The following is a 19,463-nucleotide window of genomic DNA, read 5'->3' on the forward strand; positions in this document are numbered from 1 at the left end:
CAGAACCTGCTTATTCTACGAAACCCCCTGGGCTGTGCTTTAGTGGAGTTCAGTGTTACGGGAGTCCATGCATCTCTTAGCTGGTGGATTATGAGAAGGAAGAAATCTGTTACAACGTGGATGATAGCAAAGCAGTTCTATTCACCAGCACTTACAAGAGGAGAAGAAGTACAGGTAAGGTACCTTCAAAAGAAATTTCTCAGTGAATCTCATTACTGCATGCCCCCAAGACTGTGATAACCCTGCAACTTCAAAATCATTAAAAAAAAAAAAAATCATTACTAAAAATTTAGTAGCACAAACAAGTGATGTGAAGCCCTATCCTAGCACCTCCACCTCGTCCACTCTGTTTCACTAGGATCGGGTAAACTGCTTTTTACCTTCTCTTGATCTCCACAGGATGCGGCAGTCCTTGCCAAAAATAACTATGTTTTAATTTTCCTTCAAAATTCCCTTGAAGATGCCTGTGCTGTTTTAATGCCGGAGCATCACACATCCCTTTAATCCCTGCCTACATATTTTAACATTTCAAACACACGGTTATTTATAAACGAAAAGCCACCGGGGCTTTGGTGAGGTAAAGTGGTTTAGTTGGGACTGAAACTGAGGAGGGGGGCCGGGAGGGTTAGTCATCATTTTCTGCTTTCAATCCCTTGCTCCTCCTCTGTTTTGGACCTTGTTATTAGCAGCAGCACTTTCTCACTCTAAGCAGGGCCAAGACGGCAAACAAGCCCTCTGCATGTGAAAGCGGGACGGTTCCAAGCACTAATTCAGCCGTGCGACCCTGCTCCAGGCTGTGCAATCAGCTGAGACCCCCTTTTTTGTAGTCTAGGCCTTCCCCTCCTCGAAGTGCCAAAGCCCTCCATGGAAAGCCTTTGGCTGCTGTTTTGTTCGCTCCCACCTGCTCCTGCAAGAGTGAGAACAGACGGGACCAAAGCGACCCCATCCGCTGAGTTTTGTGGGGTATTCAGGGTATTATTGACACACCAAGCAGGTTACAAAAGCTGTTGGGAGGGACAAAGTAAGGCACTTGAAAACCAGCAGCACTCCAGCTAAAACAACACTTGGAAACAAGGCTCACTGCATACTGAAGGGGACACAGCAGTTGTTCGCAATCCCCTCTCCTTTTTGGTTGTTGCTGAACAGCATGGCTAAAATTTGTCCTCCGGCCCAATTATACCACTCTGCTGATGCTGTAACAAAAGGAGAAAGAGCCATGACAGAAATAACAAAGTAACCCACATTTCTAATGGAAGCAACAGCGGGATGTAACAAAATTAACTGCCATCACATGCAATTTTTATTTCCACTTCAAGCACCCTCTCCCTCTCTAAACGCTCCTGCTGCAAAAAAAAACTTCCCTAAACTGAGCCTCCCAAGCCCAGCTACACCTCAAGTCTGCGGCAGCTCCTCTGGGAACCAAGCAATCTTTGGCCTTACCCTACGAGAGCTGGGCAGGGCAGGAGCCTAAGCCCGGCCTGCGAACCCACAACGCGCAGCAAACATCCAGCTCTAGATTTTCTAGGGGTGCTTGAGTTTTAAAAAGGCATCTGCCTCAGGTTCAGCTGCTATATCCAAAGTGTCGGTACCGAAAATACTTGCATTCAGATTCAGAAGTATGAATGCGCTGGAGCTCCAAGAATAATGTAGGATAACAACAAGAACATGCAGAACCACTGAGAATTAGAGTAGTTATTTGGATAAATTAAGTAGGTAGCAACTGTGAAAATGCTGATGCTAGCCATTATTTCAGCTTCTTAGGCTATAAATGGAGATAATTTTTACTTACCTGACAGGTGTGTCATGAGAATTAGCTAATATTGACACTTTGATCTTTAAAGTGCTCTGCCAAATATTAATTAAGAAAGGATTGTTTTGCACTTAAAAAGCTAGTGTTTTGGAGTTAAATTTGGTTCCATCCCTCTCCCAAAATAGTAAAGAATCTACTGTTTGTTTTTCTACATATTCCCCAGGAGATTATTTTGGAGAAGCATGGGACAGACAGACTGACATGAACAGTTGTCTGCATTTTGTTGCAAGAATCTGCTCTCCTGTGGGCCTTGTAGCCAGACCTGTAGACATAGCTCAAATGTTACTGAACAAGGGGAGAAGGGAAACTGCCAATAACAAACACCTGTTTATACCTCACCTACGAGTATTTCTTACAAGGCAGGTCACCAACACACACATGAGAAGCTGAAGATATCCAAGTGCTGCAGCTACTGGTAAAGTATGGCCTCATTTCTCCACGAGGGAAAGGTGCCAACATATAGGCAAAACCGCAGTACAATTTCCTCTGTAGTCAGTGACACGAAACATGTCCAAAGCTATGTGATGCTTCTGATACACGTGTCACCCATGCACGCGGTTGCCAGAGACAGTGAGCAGAGCCCTGCCGGAGGAGTCGGCTCTCTCCCATTCTCTCTGTGCTCAATAATAAGGGCAGGACTTCCACCGTGGCACCCTCATTGCAAAGATCTAGGAGCAAAGGCATGACATTTGGCCTTTACATAGCCCAGTGAATATGAACTCATATTAGAGGGAACTCAGAGATTGCGCTTGATAGCATGTGGGAAAGTAGAAGCACAAGTCTCCAAATAGGCTGCTCTGCACACCCCAGAGAGATCATTACACAGGGCTTTCCTGTGATTGCTGCCACCAGTAGTTACAGCCTGACCTGGTGTCACAAGCTACTTGTGGTGGCAGCACAGGGAGATCCTCTTTCCTTGATCCTCCGCAGTTTTTTGTCAGCCAGGCAACACAAAGATGACAGAGCCAAAGGGAAAGAAAAAAAACAAAACAGGCAACAGGTACTGAAAGAGATCTCAGAAAGCACAAGTGTGAAGATAGATGTAACTCCTGCCTACTTCCCCCAAACTCCAATTAGAGACTTGGGTTTTGGGGTGAAAACAGAAAATTTCTGCCAGAGCGTTTGCAACGTGCACATCTCATTCTCACCTGATGCTCACGATGCACAGAAGATGCTGGACAAACGTTACCCGGCGCTTCAGCAGCTTCAGTCCTACAGATCTAAAGACAGATCTCACAGGTGATTCTGGGGGCTCAGCCTGACTGATTGTCACTCAAAATTTGCTACTTAAAGGAACTTAGGAAAGTAGAAGAACTGAGGAAGGTACTGATAACAGTGTCTTATTATTTCTGTAACAATGCAAAGCTAAATTCTAAAAGCAAGAAGATACTAGAAATGAAGTTCCTTACGTGAATTGTTTCTGATAGTCCCTATGACGAGACTTTTTGTACCATTCCCCTGCCTCATTTCATGCATAACACAGACATTACTTAATGAACTAGCAGCTCTTCAATATTTATTTTTCTCCTCATTATCCAGCGTGACTCTATGCCCTATTTACCATGCTATCCAAAGGCTGCCTGGAATTATTTATAGTGTTCATGATATAAGAACCAAGTCCTTATAAACAATAATTAGTTTTACAATACCCAGCTGGATCCTGAAAGTAAGGTGGACATTTTGGAGATGGTCATTGCTTTTTAGCAACTGCTTTTTATACCAGTAAGCCTAAAAAGGATCTCCACAGACTTTTCAGAAGGAACCTGCCTGCCAGCAAGCAGAGCTTAGTGAGAGCACGTGACGTGACATGGTCCTCACCCTTCAAAAGCGTGTTCGAACCAGGCTATTTATGGTGCCGGTGCACACATTTTACATAACTAATGCTGGGAACAGCGAACAAAACTCCTCATGCTATGTTAAAGACTTATTCCGGGAATCTCAGATTACAAGACGAACAACAAGAACCTAATTTTGGCATCTAATTAGGGCTGGGTGTTCTTCCCCCCCTTCCCTTTGCACTGTGCTCTACTTGACAGTGCCTGCTCCCCGCTCCCTAACTTGCACCTCCCCTTCCCTCTACTTGCATTCACTGCCTCAAGGTTATTAGGATGTATCATCAGCATAATGCAGAACAGTTATCAGCTTATCATCTCCTCCAGACCATTTCACATTTTTCCCAGCCTTTTCCTACTACTTAAAAAAAGATGAAAAACAAACAGAGAAGTCACTCTCCCCATCTCTACTCTCCTCCTCCCCAGGTGAGGAAACACAGCAAACCAACATTTCCCAGATTCCTCCACTATCCCAGCTTTGGCTTTCAGCTCTATGAAAACAGTCTGGAAATTTGTTGGAAAAGAACGGGGAAAAGAAGTTTTCTGAAAGTTTTTTCCACTTTCTGGCTTTACGGGCAGCCAAAGCCCAAATCCTGCCAGCTATCCTACTAAACCTAAGCCAAAGTAATGTACTTCAAACCCAAGTTTAAGATTTCATTTGCAATTCTGACTAAAAATAATCATTTTATTTAGTATCTCGATGTGCTGAGTATCAAAGAGGATGACCATAAGAGGAGGTGCTGGATCTCCTGGTATGGGGGATCTGCCTCCAGTTTGTGAGTGACTGAAGGTTGAGCCACTGCTCTTCTCAGTTCCTGAGAAGTGATCTTATTCCCTCTTGCTGGCTCCATGACTGTTTATATGAGGATGTCTCCATAGCCATGTCTGAGATACCAGACCAAAAGCAGATATGAAAAGGTATTTTCTCCTCTCTGCCTATATTTGTTAATTTCATGTTACTACCCAAATCCCAGCCAACATGAGGCCAACTGATGTTTGGAAATTATTTGGTAGATATATTCAGAAGGATAAATCCCTACTTTTCATGTCTGATAGTTGCAACAGCCAGATCAAAAAGAAGGTTTTCATTTAGGAACTCAGTCTACACATCCACAAAATTAAAATATCAGAAAAATAAGATCTACTGGAGATTGTATCCATTTTCACATCACTGACAAAGTGCTAGTATCCAACCCACCACATAGATGTGTTTATTTCTCTGACAGTTTCATGGCCAGACAGTAATCACATTATCAATAGTCTATCCCCACTGAACTTCCTAAAGTACAGCTCTACTTCACATATTTTATTTGTTTTCATATACACACATATATGAAATGACATTTTAACTGGGCTGTTATTTTTAGAATTCAACTGATAGTGAAATGGCTGTCTCCTTAAACAAGCATAAAAAAAAAAAAAAAAAAACAGGACACAAATAAAGGAAGTCTGAATATTCTGCTTATTTCATAATTCTGAGGGAACTGAAGATAAACGAACATTTTCCCAAGTTTCCCAGGAGAAACAGTCAAAGATCAAGTTGGTAAGAATAATGTGAAAGTAACTCTAAGAAAACTTTTACATGGACAAACTCATCACACACACATGGAACCGATCAAGAAGTACCACTGGCTATAACAAGGTCACTCTAGAGATGTACTTCTAGGACCCTGAAGCTAAATTAAAGTTATTTTTGACTGTGTGCTTTGATTTGTTCAATACACACTGGAAGGTCTTAAGGATTTAGTTTTACATCTTATACAGGTTTCAAGCTGGGGCAGTTACCAGTAATGTAGAGAGTAAATGCACAGTCTAGTCTGTAAATCTCTAGCTTAGGTACTAAGCTGAGATGTTGTCAAATCTTGGGACCCTCATTTCAGAAAGTCCGGTATCAGCAGACAACTCTATAGAACAGACAGATTTCACTATTTTCCTGTAGTAGCTCACTGTTTTGGTACTATTTTGGTCAGTTAGTAATTTTAGAAGACGAGTTTACAAAAAGCCATAGCCTAAAATTAGAAGTGCCCCAGCTCGTTAAGACTTTTAAGAGAGGATCACCACCCTACTTGACATCTAAATCATGAATTCTGTACGTAATCCAGCATTTGGAAAGACTTAGCTGACTGCTTCCAAACTCATCAGGCAAGCTCTGGGAAATGGAAGGTGAGATCGTGGGAAAAATGTATTATGAAAAAAATACTGGAACAAATCTCTGGCAGCTTAAAGTTTATGACTATCACTACTCTGCACACCAGAGCCACTCAAAGCCTCCTGGGGTATGACTTGCAAAGATAGGTCTTTGCTTCACACACAAATACGTACGTACATATGCACACACACAGTTATGGAGTTCACATTATTATGAAATACAGCTAGGGAAAGCAATTACTTTAAGAAAAATAATGGGGTATTCACCAGCAAAGTAACAGTTTCAAAAGGGTCTAGAAAATGAACCAAAGCTCTTATTGTTAGAGAACTATTGACTCCAGGTTTGAAAAAGTGACCTCAAGTGAGCAATGATGCACTTAGCCTGGAACTTGCAGCCGCTGTATTTCATTCTAAATTGAATTGCCAATCCACAGTGCAATCTTCTTCTGCTATCAGCTCACATCTTTGGGGCAAGTACACAGAAAAATACTGTATAGTGGCTGCTTTATTCCAAGTTAGACTAAATTCTTTTGGAAATGGAAAATATGTCTGCGTTACAGAACTTAAGGATCCCCCTGGGTACGTGTACAGGGGGTTGTTTTGTTTTTTTTTTTCCTTTTAAGGGCACTTAGTGAAAACTTCATGTTGACATTTTTCCTGCAAGCAGTTCATAAGCATGCAAATAATTTTGTATGTGGCCCTGTTAGTAACATTTTTGTATGCACTGCCTACAGACCCACATTTAAGAATACATATTAGACATTTTATACCTTATACGCACATGCACAATATTCAGATCCAGCATTCTCATCATGTCAAAAGTACGATGTTTAGTTGTATTTTAGGTAAATAAGGTTGCCAATTTGGCACGATCTATAAAAGCACCAATATCATTGGTTTGCAAACATAAATAAGTGCCACTTACATGTTGCAAAATACTTACATTCACTTTTCCACTACTTCTTCTTTACTACAATCAAGTTATTTTCCAGGACAGCGTTTAATCTTCTCACTAAATAAAAGAAGGCAGTGATTAAAACTATATCCATATGCATTATGCTATGCTCAATCACCTTAAATTTATGAACTTTAAAATATTGATTTAAGATCATCTATAGTGTTCCATAAACTTATAATTTGTTTATATATAGTCAATTTTATTACATTTTAAACACAATTTTAGCACACCATAACTTCCAATCCTGAGGCTAAATGGGGCAATGTTCTGTATTTCAGTAGCTGCTCAGATAATAAATCAGACGGACAGTTGCTCACAGATGTACAACTAATTACTACAGAACTGAGAGCTCAGCTGATATATTACCAGAAAGAATGCCTGGCATTACAGATGGGGTATTGTATGATTTGGCACTCTTCTTGCAAGAGCTTGAACATGCTCTTATCAATGGCAGCTCTCAGCACCTCCCACGATCAAACATTTAAGAATGGAAGAGAAACAGTGTCTGTCCCTCTAGGGAAGGATAAAATACCATCTGATATCATTTAACATTACTGTATATGCCAAAAAATGATTAAGAAAGTGTTAATCTTGACTGTTCAACTTGCATATGAACATGACAACTGTCCTTAATAAAATATCCCCATCAATCTATGTAGTGAGTGCTGAATGTCCCAACCTGATTCTTACATACAGATATTTATCAGCTCATTTTTGTAAAGCACATGATGCACACTCAAGCAGTTCACAGGAAATGCCAACACACGCTCTAAAAGATCATCAAATAGCAGTCCCCAGGGGAGAGCGACCCGAACACACAGCAAAATCCACCACCTCATCTTCAAAGCCATCTCATCTCCATGCTAGACGAGGCTGACTTTGAGACTTGCCTAACACCGGCTCCCCAGGGAGGTAAGAAATAAAGCTCAGCAGGACTTTCATTTTCCTCTTCACGTGCCCTGAGGCTGCCCAGTACTGAAGCGTGTTTATTTCGTTAATATTCGATGGGACTTAATTTCTTGTTTGCATTCCCCATATCTAGTTGCTGTGGTAACACATTCTTTAGGACTACGTACATTCATCTCCTCCTGGAGCTCCTGACAATACAAATTGCTCAGCACTATGTGAGGTCCCAAGGAAAAGCTGTCTGAGGAACCTGCTCACTTACAAGGATGCTCAGGAAAACCATGGTGTGTGCTGTTGGTTTCAATATTCGTGCATGTCATTAGAAGTGACTTGAAGGAGTGTTTTCCACCTTTGGAGGCTGAGCATCCAAAATAGGAAGAGAGGTTGGGGAGGGTATGTAAAATGGAGTGGGGTGGAACAAGGATAGGGGGCAGATGTGGAGAGAAGGTGCAAGGATCTTCCACCAGGAACATGAGGTGAAGATCAAACAGTATCAAGGTGAAAAGGACGTTTCAGGTCAGGACTTCCCTTTTTTAATAAAGAAGGGAAGACAGAGACAGAGGAGAAGAGCGGGTTGAGATATTTAGACCACGGTTGGATGATATGACCTACAAGGAGAGAGGGGCTTAGACTGGAACCGCTGGGACAGCATGGGAGGTGAGGCCTAAGTTAAAGTTGGCAGCCCATGAGACAGACAAGAGTCTTGGCTTCAGGACAAAGCGAAAGGACAGATTACTTTCCAAGTCTTACTAACAAAGGAAAAAACAGACCTGGTGCAACTTAAGCACATAAAGGAAAAGGAAATACAGAAGTAAAAGGAAGTGCTAGGGGTGTGAAAGATCATATTCTCAACAACAGTTGAGAAGGAGAGAAGTGGTGGTAGTAAGCAAGAAAACAAGATTTCATCCTGATGAGTTCTCTTTCTATGTCTGTGTTATCTCTCTCCTTTAGAAACCCTTTGCAAGCATTACTGAATGGTGTTTTGGACATTTCTTGAACAGTTGGTTCACAGCTCAACTTTGCACTTGCAAGTGATGTGCCTGGAAATGAGAATTTGGCTGTGCCTGGAAAAGGAATAGGATACTGTGAGCTCTGACGGTTGTGTCCAGCCAGTGATACTCCCAGTAATAAAAGCATGCACCCTGCTAATAACACCAAAACTTTATTTATTGGGAAACCAGGTTCAGCCACAACCAAGGAACTGGCAGAGAGCAATCAGGTTCTGTATGCGTCAGCTCTCACATGTGTACCCTGGGCATTTTAGTCTACGGTTGGTAACTAGCTGTGTTAGAGAAGGATGCCACCAAACTGTACTCAGATTTCTGCACTACATAATATAGGGAGCCTTTTTCATAATAGTTTTGGGACACAAGCCAGAAATCTTACTCGCTGTCTCCCTACTTATTCAAACTGAGTCATCAGATTTTCCAGGTTTCTTCACTCCCAGATGACACACTGCTTTGGCTAGGTTTAGATGGACGCCGGTTGTACCATCTGCCACAAGGCTTCCTGGTTTTGTTTAGTTTTGTTTTTTCCTTTTACCTCCTGCTCGTAGCACAACAGCTCTTTTTCAGTGTCTTACACGGAACACACTGCAAGGAATTCGTCTTTCATGGCATGGGTTTGGCCAGCTGGCTGGACAAAAACAAACGCTTGAACTATGGGAACTAAAATACACTTTGCTATCAGAGTTCCTGAGAGCTGGAAGCTCTTGCAGGCTGACTGAAAGTCAAAAGTACTTAGATGACATAGTCAAATTTCTTTAAAGCTGACAGCAACCAGGAGCATGAACCAGGAGCAAGTGTGGGGTGAGGGGACACTCACAGAAGCTAACTTCACAGTCGAACAAGGTTGACCTTCACAGAATGGTTGAGGTTGGAAGGGAGCTCTGGAGGTCATCTTGCCCACCTTGCTTCTTTTCTTTCCACTGGCTCAAGAGAGAGAGTCCTGCTACGGATCACCTTCTGAAAGAGGAATCTGGCTTTTCTGAACTACTTTTTGGAGGAGACTCCCTCTCCCCTCTATAACCACAGAGGGAGATATATGGAGATGACTGCCATTAGACTACATTTAGCTCCTATACTGCCCCACTCCAATCTGAATGCACTTAAAAGCTCCTGCTTTTTCACGACACAATTTTTGCCTTTCAAATCAAAAGACTTTCTTAGGAAAAAAGGACAAAGAACACCACGGACATGTAATGCAGCTGGGACTATCAGGACAGGTAAATAATCCAGCACAGCTGCAAACAAACTCCCTATCCTGCAAGAGACCTCTTGCTCATCATGCAACTGTGTCTCAGTAAGTAGGGTGAATGTCTTTAGGTACCGTCATTTCAAAAAGATGGTTAGCCCAGGTTGATCGGCTGCATTTAAATGTTGAGTGAAGCTCCAGTACTGTGGCTCCTGGAGGAACGGTGGCTTCTGAAAGCTGCAAGGAACAAATGCAGCACTCGTCCTACTGAGCCTACAGCCAGTGCTGTTAAAAGTACAAATGTATTAAATGCTATTTTTGTTTATTTGCTTCTAGGGCTAAAAACAGATTACAAAACACATTTCTTTGAGGCATGTTTTTGTCTGTTTGTTAGAAAGGGCACACGCTGGGTCAGGGATAGAAAGTTGTACTATCCGGTTCCCAGACACAGGCCTTACTCCCTCGAGCTTCAGCTCTGAGGAACATATTGAGCAGATACTTTTCATACAGGCATTTACACACCCACAGGACTTGTATTTGGCTGTTTAGCTAACAAGCATGGTGCACTCGATAGTTCTGAGCATGTAGGATAACACTTCCAGGATTTCTGTTTTGAGCTTAAATTTGAAAATGGATCCTCACATTTTGGTGCTAGGAACGCTGTGTTACAACACCAAGATCGTGTCCATATGGAAACAGGACACAGAATTTACTATTGAAAATTTTAGGCTGGTATTAAATGTCAGCTTAAGACCCCAAATATTACGGTGTATTTACATTTCTAATTAACTCTCTATCACACTGCTACACTGCAATGCCCAGCTAACTCTGCATCTTCGCTCACCTTCAGCTCCCTGTTTTAAGTCATTCTTGGTCATTCCCTTTCTGCCCTTTACAACTCTTGACCTCAGAGACACCAGTTTCACTTCTAACATACAAGCTCCAAAGATTTATCACTGACTTCCTTTCTGTCTCCTCCACTTGGCTACCTCAGGCTTCGTATCATCATTTTCTGGAAGCTGCTCGACATAGCTCTACCTTTAGTACACTTACATCTAATACTGCTGAAACTCTTTCTTTTGCTTTGGTTTCCAGTCAAACCCACATCCTTTTGTCCACAAATTTATGTGCTATGAAAAGACCTTCATCTCCTCTGTGCAAAAATTTGCAGAATATTAAAATGATAATGGAAGTGTTTAATATTGCTGGATGTACCTCAAAAGAACCACCACTTTCACTAAGCCCTTTCATTTTTCTTTTCCTGTAGTTTGCAGGGAAGAGAAAAAAAAAGAAAAAGAAAAAAAGAAAAAGCATATATGCTAGAGTTTTATGTTCTTAAAATTTAAGTTAAAAGTCTCAGACCAAAGTCTGAGTTATACAGATACAATACAAGAACAAAGACCAGCATAACTTGATACTGAAAACCAAGAATTAGTACTCCATTAGCCTTTCTGAATATCCTTCACTTCAGTCTAATGTGACTAAATACCTTATCTCTTTATAGACTTTTCCACAGAGATTTCTTGACTACAGAATTAAATGCACTAGCCACTTTCTCTGCTGTCCCTTCTGACCAGCCTAGAAAGCCTACCTGCTCTTTCAACAGTATTTCACTGCAAAGATCAAATAGCAAGAATGTGCTCTTTGAACTGGTTGAGGTCCAGTATCTCACATTTTAGGACAAAGAACTGAAACAAGTATCAGTGAAGGAGTGGTGAGGTACACTTTTCCAGCCTGTTCAAATTGTTATTTAACAAACCTTACAGTTGACAATGGGCAAAATTGTACCCTGCCTTGCTGCTCACATAAGGCAACAAGGCCTCACTCTGACCAGTATAGAGCCAGCACCTAATGGTGATCCACCAGACCTTGATACTCACCACGCGGCCTGGCATAAGGATTTCATTCAATGCAAAGCAACAGAGAAGCAACCCTAGTTTCTCAAAAGCTATTTGAGAAACTCTTAAACCTCACTTCCTCATCTTCCAACGGCATACAAAGCCTGGTAAATTTACAAGAATAAGGATACCAAAAATAGGAATACACCTACCAAGAACAGGAACAGCTTTTAAGCCTTTACACAGAAAGCTATTTTAGAAAGATCCACAGCTATGAGACACAAACAAGATGCCTGATAGTGAGCTGTAACATAAAACAAATATTGGTACCTATTGGGATGGTCATTGTAACTCACTCATGTTTTTTTTTGGTTGTAAATAACATTGTTGTCCCAAACTGATACCACAAAAATCATGCTATGATGCAGTAATGCATTACATGCTATAAAAATCATGCAGTAATGTCAACTGTATTAGTTACCGGTGAATAATAGGAGAGGCAGATTTTTAACACAGTGATGGCTGTATGTTTTTTTCATCATGAAAATGAAACTTTGCATATCTGATGAACTCCTGGTTAAGTATAAAAATACCTACACTAAGTATAAACATACCAGGCTAGTCTATGCGACAAGCTCAACACTGTATGCGAGCCAGAGAATATGAGATTCTTTCTACGTGATAGACAGATCAATACGCATTAGAAATATCCATGCTTTTAGAGTTTTTTGTTTTTGTTTTATTTTGTTTTTAATCTGCAACTTGAATGCCATGGAGTTAAGATGATAAATTCAAAATCATAAACAATACAGTCTATGCCCATGACTTTTCAATGCTGTTTGGCAAATCATTGCAAAATGAATCCCATGAGAAGCAACTTATCTCATGGTACAAGATGTTTACACCTGCTAAATCTGCTAGTTTCTCTACACTCAACATAGCCAAAGGGAAAAGGCAGGCTCTTCCAGAAGGCAGTGGAAAGCGGGCTTCTTTCTCTTTCTGTTGGCTAGAGAGGCATCGCAGGTGCCCAAGTTAGGAATCTAATATATTAAAGTGAATATTCTCTTTATATGACAGGGTAACAGATTATTAATTTTGTGGCCTCTGGCTTAAAAAATAGTAATTAGAAGTTCGTAAAAAACTAATCAATGCCTTTTTTTTTTCCTGATATACTCTGCATAAATATGCAAAGAGAGTAAAGAACGTCTTGTTAGCTGCTCAGCATGGCCTCCTCAGTCCATACGATGACCACAGACAGACTTCCAACAGTTTTCTCATTAGTCTTTTCTTTGAGCACTTTGCTTTCTCCGCATCTGTCAGGAGACCAGAATGGGCTCTCTGAAATTTCTGGAGACAGATCTTTTATTTATAACTAATGCCAAGCAATATTGACTGCCTGGGAGCAGGAATCAAATCTCTAACTATTAAGTAAACACTTGCTGCAGACTTCATATTCTAGCTAAAGGTTAATCACCAAGCAGTTTACAAAACATGAGCTAATCCAAAGGCCAAAGGTGAAATCCTATGGTCACTGAAGTACGTGAGAGTTTCCGTAAAGCCAGGATTGCTGTCCCGATTACCTTGCCTGTCTGTGTGCACGTGTGTTCTTATAAGTTCACATGGTTCGACATAGGAAGAGGCTACAGATGCAACCCCCACACTCATGTGAAAGACAGGAACCACTTGCACTTCCACTTTTGAGAGGCAGTGCATTTAGCTACCCTCGCCCAGCTGAAATACACTTCTGTGTACCTGCCCTTGAAGGGGACAGCACGCTCAAGGTCCACAACAGACAAGTCTTTACTGCCCAAGGGACAGACCATAAAATAAATTCAAACGCTCTTTGTGCTTGCTGTTACTTTCTTGGCCAGCTTTGGACAGCACTGTTTCCAACATGTGAGCACACAATTTCTCTCCAAAGGCCCCCCGCTTGCTCTGGCAGCACAGGGGGCCAAGGCTCTGTTTGTGCAGCCTTGCCACTCGCACTGACATTGTGCCACCAGTGGGAGATGCTCCCCAGGTCACTAGCATCACCTGCAGCAGGTGAACACCACTTTCCAGCAGAGCAAAGTTTACTGTCAGTTTTCCAGGAATTCAGCATAATACTGGCACAGTCAATAACTCCTGCACTCAAAATCACCCAAAGCTCACAAGTTCAGTTTTCCCTTTACTTGGCTCAAAGCATTGATCGATGCCTACTCCCTCTAAGTCCTAAAATGATATTGCCGTTTTCCTCTGTTCCCAGTGACCCAAAAATCTTTTTTTTTTTTTGTTTTCTTTTTTCTTTCCTCTCTGGCCATGGAAGAGAGGAGGCATACAGAGAAGTGTACTGAAAACGAAGCAGACTATCATCTGTATTTGTGCTGACCATAAATACTGGTATAAACACAGACCAGTTAATAGACTAGCTTTCATTCACCTACAGATTTCAAAGTACTGAAGTAGCTCGATCATTTCAAAATACCAGTAAATATCTCACTGATAAGAATTACCACAAATCTCTGGTATTCGAGCTATGTGCAGACTTACAGGTAGCTCTGCTCCCGCTATAAAATATTCTACAGCTGCTGCTTTGGCTTAAAACAACCTCAGCAACAATTCCCCCCCCCACCTCCCCTTCGCAAAACACAGCTGTTAACTGCAAACTGAAGAACACAAAAAAATCACCCAAATTGCCCAATGATCATTACTGTTCAATCAAGGTAAATTGTGCAACATCCACGGACACTGCTTCAGAGCCTCCCATCTCAGAAAAGAAAATCAGTGTCTGTGGTATTACATCCCCCCTTCATCTTCATGGAGCTGAAGGCATTCCACAGGCAGTTTTATTTCTGAGAGCACTGATTTTCTATCGATCTGCTCTGGCCTGGATTTGAAATAGGATACTACATGAAATTGGATCCTGGGAGCCTCAAACAAGCCCAGGCTTGCAGAGGAGGTTAAACAAAAGGAAAAAGAAGTTTTTTTTAAACACACGGTGCTAGTAAAACTAATTTTAAAGTGCCCTCTATTTCTCTCGACTGGAAGTAATATATTACCTCTATAAAGTCTTTTATATCAAGCTCTTTAAATTCTTTATTACTTATACAATACCGTTGGTGCACACCTCGCCTTAGAAATATGCATTTTAATGGTCAACCAAAGCAATCCAAACCACCAAGGTAATTAAGACTGCTTTAAAATTGGCTTCACTAGCAGACTTCTACCTTTCCCCACACATCTGACAAACTCCAGCCCAGTCCTGCAGTCCCTTAATCATGCAGTCCGTCGAAGGACTTGCACATGAATTTGAAGGTTTATTCCCTAAATTAGAAAACACAGCCTGCCGTATTGGAAAAATGAGCAGGCATGGCAGTGGGAGTGTGAAGAGGGAGAGGAAAAAATGTTAAGAGTAGGAAGGTAGAAAGGAGAAAAGATTGTTAAATGGGGAACATGACATGGATGAGACAGAATAAGTCACATAAGGAAAAAGCAGCAAAGGATGTCGTGGAAACCAAAAGGAAAGCCTGAAAGGATGGAGAGTGTATCCTGAACACTGCAGGTTTTTGCTTTAAATGTGTTTGCAAGACATTGAACAGAGAAGAAGGTGCGGGAGGAACAGTTAGAGATAGCTAATTTGAGTGTAGAGCCAAAGGGAAAAAAAAAAAAAGGAAAGGAAAGAAAAGAAAGTAAAGATCACCCAGGGTTCAGTTCCCACTCCCCCAGCCTGGGACGCTAATTCCTCTGGAGCTGAATCTGAAACGCTGTGAGCGTTCCCAGCATGGTGAGCCTTGCCAGAGCCCCACTGAAAAGACTGGTGAAGTTTTAGGTGTCTTGTTAACTTTATTTTATTTTTTTCTGGAATAGCCCATTGCATTGCAAATTTTATATATTTTGCTTGTTTCTAAGAACACAAGTAAGAAATTGCCACAAAGCCTGCTTTGAAGCTTGATGGAAATTTCATCTTTCCAACTGAGAAATGTGTAAAAATCAGAACGTTCTCATTAATACAACAGTAGCCTCTTGCTGGCCAGATCAGCAATCAAGAGTGCTATCCAGGTTTAAATACCAGGGATGTCTCATTTGTCCATCAAAACTAAGGAACGAGGCAACGCTGCCTAATTATCAGCATTACAAGAACACGGCCCTCCTTCAAATCAAGCACAAGGGCTCTTCTCCATCTTCAAAGCCTCTCAGAGAATCTGCCAGCTACTTTTGAGCCCCCCCCGTTTCCTCCGTGAGCTTTCTTCCTGATCTGGAGTCCTTCAGAGCTGGGAACCAGACCCCCTGCCTTGATTCCCATCATCTGCACCTATTTATGTCAGCAAGCCAGGCCAGCTGGCCTCCTGCATCTGCTAGGAGTATATACGCTCTGTTACCGTGCCCATCTTAACAAAACAAACATGAAAGTAAAAAGTCCAGTAGAGCCTTGCCTGCCCGGTTAGAACTTGCTCTGTCAGCTTAACCTACCTGGCTTTGAGGAAGCCACCCCTGCGCCTCCCCAGCTCCTGTCCCCGAGGACTGTGCCAGGGCAGCTGCCTGGCCTCCCCGTGGCACCCAGCCTGCAGAGCTGCCGCCTGCTCCTCTGCAAATAATTCAGAGGTATTGCAGTGCTCGGAGAAGGGTGTAGGCTTATTGTTTCTACTTCACTAGGAAAGATACATTTTTATTTTTCTTTCCCTAAAAGAAACTATTCCAAACTGAGACACCAGCCAGGCTCAGACTGATACCGCCGTATCTCGTGGAGCACAGCGGGCTCTACAAGCACAGACTCTGCAAACACTGATTTCACGCCCCCTCCATGGGACCTTAACTTGCCCAGCGCTACTGAGCACAACCAGTGACTGAAGGACGAACATGTGTTCGCAGAGTGCCACGGCAGGTCAGCTGCCAGCATCTACAGGGAATGACAAGGCACACGGCCAGCCGATTTGATGACCAAGCTCACCTGGGAATTTTTACTCATTCCCAGACTAATAATCTGTTCCTTTTTCATGGAACTCCTTTCTTTCATGCTTATATGAAAGGGCATGAGCTACGGGAAAAAGTGCTGCTTATTCAGTCCAAGCACTTTTTTCCACAAACTGAGGAAACCATGTTTGGTTCCACACGAAGGGAAAGACAATATTTATAAAGGAAGTTCCCACACTTCCTGTTCAAACAAATCACTCCTTGCTGTTTTTGCAATTACAGCTCTACCGTAAAGAGGAGGAAAAAAAGAAAAAGCCTCAGGCATATTATTTCCTTTCAAAGTCACTTGTCTATAAAAAAGCAGCTTCCAGATTGGAAAGAGTTAAGCATGCGGGACAAACTGTCAAATTTTCAGTAACTAATTTACTCTTCCTGTAGGCCTGGAGGAAATCCACAGTGGCCACAAATATTCCTCACTCCTTTCAATATGACTCTTTGTAAAATGAATTTTAATGGCCAACCAAAGCGATCCAAACCACAGACGTAATTAAAGCTGTTGAAACTGGCTCCACAAAGTGCCGAGAACTTCCCTGAACCCCTGTATGGGGCCAGCTGGAAGCTCTCGCCAGGTGGCTCCCTCCTTGCCACTGCCACCACGGTCACCACCACTGTGGTAGCCAGCACACCAGGAGCTCCCTTCCCTTTCGCTGCATGCTTCCTTCCACACCAAGGACACATGGGAGGAGGAACCATTCTCAGTAGCACCCATGGTTTGCCATACCATCCCACAGAAAGGGATCTGGGAGTCCTCGTTGATGGCAAGTAGAAGTGGAGCCAGCAGTGTGCCCTGGCAGCCAGGAGGGCCAGCTGTACCCTGGGGTGCATCAGGCCCAGCACTGCCAGCTGGGCGAGGGAAGGGATTGTCCTGCTCTGCTCTGCGCTGGGCGGCCTCACCTCGAGTACTGTGTGCACTTCTGGGTGCCACAGTATAAGGTCATAAAGATATTAAAGAGTGTCCAAAGGAAGGCTATGAAGATGGTGAAGGGCCTAGAGGGGAAGACGTATGAGGAGTGGCTGAGGTTCCTTGGTTTGTTCAGCCCAGAGCAGAGCAGGCTGAGGGGAGGCCTCATGGCGGCCTGCAGCTCCCTCACGAGGGGAGCGGAGGGGCAGGCGCTGAGCTCTGCTCTCTGGGGACAGCGACAGGACCCGAGGGAACGGCATGGAGCTGGGACAGGGGAGGGTCAGGCTGGGTGTTAGGGAAAGGTTCTGCACCCAGAGGGTGGTCGGGCACTGGGACAGGCTTCTCAGGGCAGTGGTCACAGCACCGAGCCTGCCAGAGCTCAAGAAGCATTTGGACAGTGCTCTCAGACACGTGGTCTGATTTTTGGGTGGTCCTGTGTTGAGCCAGGAGTTGGACTCAATGGTCCTTGTGGGTCTGTTCCAACTCGGGATATTCTATGATTCTAAGATCCTCTCTCCTTCAGGGCTTTCTCTTATCAGTTATGGTGATGGACACCAGAGTGTCCAGCAGAGGAAGAGGCCGAAGGCTAGCTCCATGGCAGCAGCACATTGCACTCACCAGATCTGCTGCCAGTGACTTGTCCAAGCCAGTGCTTGGACATCTTTGGAGGTGGATGTTGCTCTCATCTTGAGAAATACTTGCTCTCACGCTGGGTCCATCTCAGGTCCCACTGCCGAGGTTACCGAGCAGGTCATGGCGTTACCTCTAAGTCACCACAAGCCCAACAGCCCCACTGTGCTTGTTGGTACAGTTGCAGTGTTAAGAACTTTCTCATCAACTAGAAAACCATATTTGACAAGCAGTATTTCCCTCCACACGCAGCAATTAAAGTTTTCAACACTAGCTGAAGCATAGGAAGTAGAGAGATTTCTGACAATTCACAGTAAATCAGCTTCCTGTTTGAAGTAATACACCTTAACTTCTGCTGTGACTCAAACCAGTAGTCTGCTTGAAAGATCGGTAGCCACCTGGCATTGAAGTCTCTATTACAACCCTATTGAGAGTATTCCCAAAACTCCTATCCAATGTGTGGGAGGATGGAAAACAAGACCAGTGTACCTTGCTGAAAATAGTGCTTGAGATAAAAGATTTGATTGCTTTGGCACTAATTTCTCCCTCCTTCTTCCTGAACCACAGTGAGGTGTGAAAGGCTTAGGGAACTCTCTGACCCTACTCCGTGTTTTTTGTTTTTTTTTTTTCTCCCATGTTTAATTTTAGATTAGAACACAATTGGATTTAGACTTAATTAACCTTTCATCCAAAGAAATTCCTGCACCTTTAATTTATTAATTTCATTTTATATCAGCTGCGGAAATATAACTCCATGTTTTTGAAGTTAAATAATTCTTAAATTTTGTTTTCAAGAACCAGCTGCCCATAACAAGGCTAAAGAACTTCCCAAAACAATTACATTTAAATTATTATTAATTAAACCCACTTGGAATATTATGATTAAAATCAATTAGTTTATGCAAAGAGGTCTACAAACCCTAAACTGAGTTACAGTGAAAGAAATTCTTTGGCTAATGAACAATTAATACAGTTTTTCATTCGTTTCACCTTGTGTGCTAAGTAGCACAAAAGAAAATTCATTAATACAAGTGGATTGTAGAGCTCAAATAGATCCTTAAGCATTTATAATCAGTAAACTAAGTGGAAAGTTTGCAAGAGAAAAAAAAAGCCTACAATATTACGTTCAGAACAAATTTAAATCCACGATTTTGTCAAATTGGATGAAACAACAACAGAAGAAAGGAAAGAAAAAAAGGCAGAGCTGTCTCTTAACACTTGTTTTAGAGGTAAAAGGCAAGATGTGTTGTCAGATACAAGAGGCTAGGTCCTTCTCAGAAACCACTGTCTTCAGACC

At 42.4% G+C, this 19,463-nt stretch overlaps 1 protein-coding gene across 1 annotated transcript in view; it reads right to left on the reverse strand.

The window, feature by feature from the left end:
- PLXNB2 (plexin B2) overlaps positions 1-19,463 on the reverse strand; it is a 259,451-nt gene that overhangs the window by 108,170 nt on the left and 131,818 nt on the right. Inside the window, 1 exon segment of the mRNA XM_040544762.1 lies at positions 6,734-6,802. The gene's annotated coding sequence lies outside the window, so the exon portion shown is untranslated.

Source organism: Cygnus olor, chromosome 1 (assembly GCF_009769625.2).
Source record: "Cygnus olor isolate bCygOlo1 chromosome 1, bCygOlo1.pri.v2, whole genome shotgun sequence".
Lineage (NCBI taxonomy): Eukaryota > Metazoa > Chordata > Aves > Anseriformes > Anatidae > Cygnus > Cygnus olor.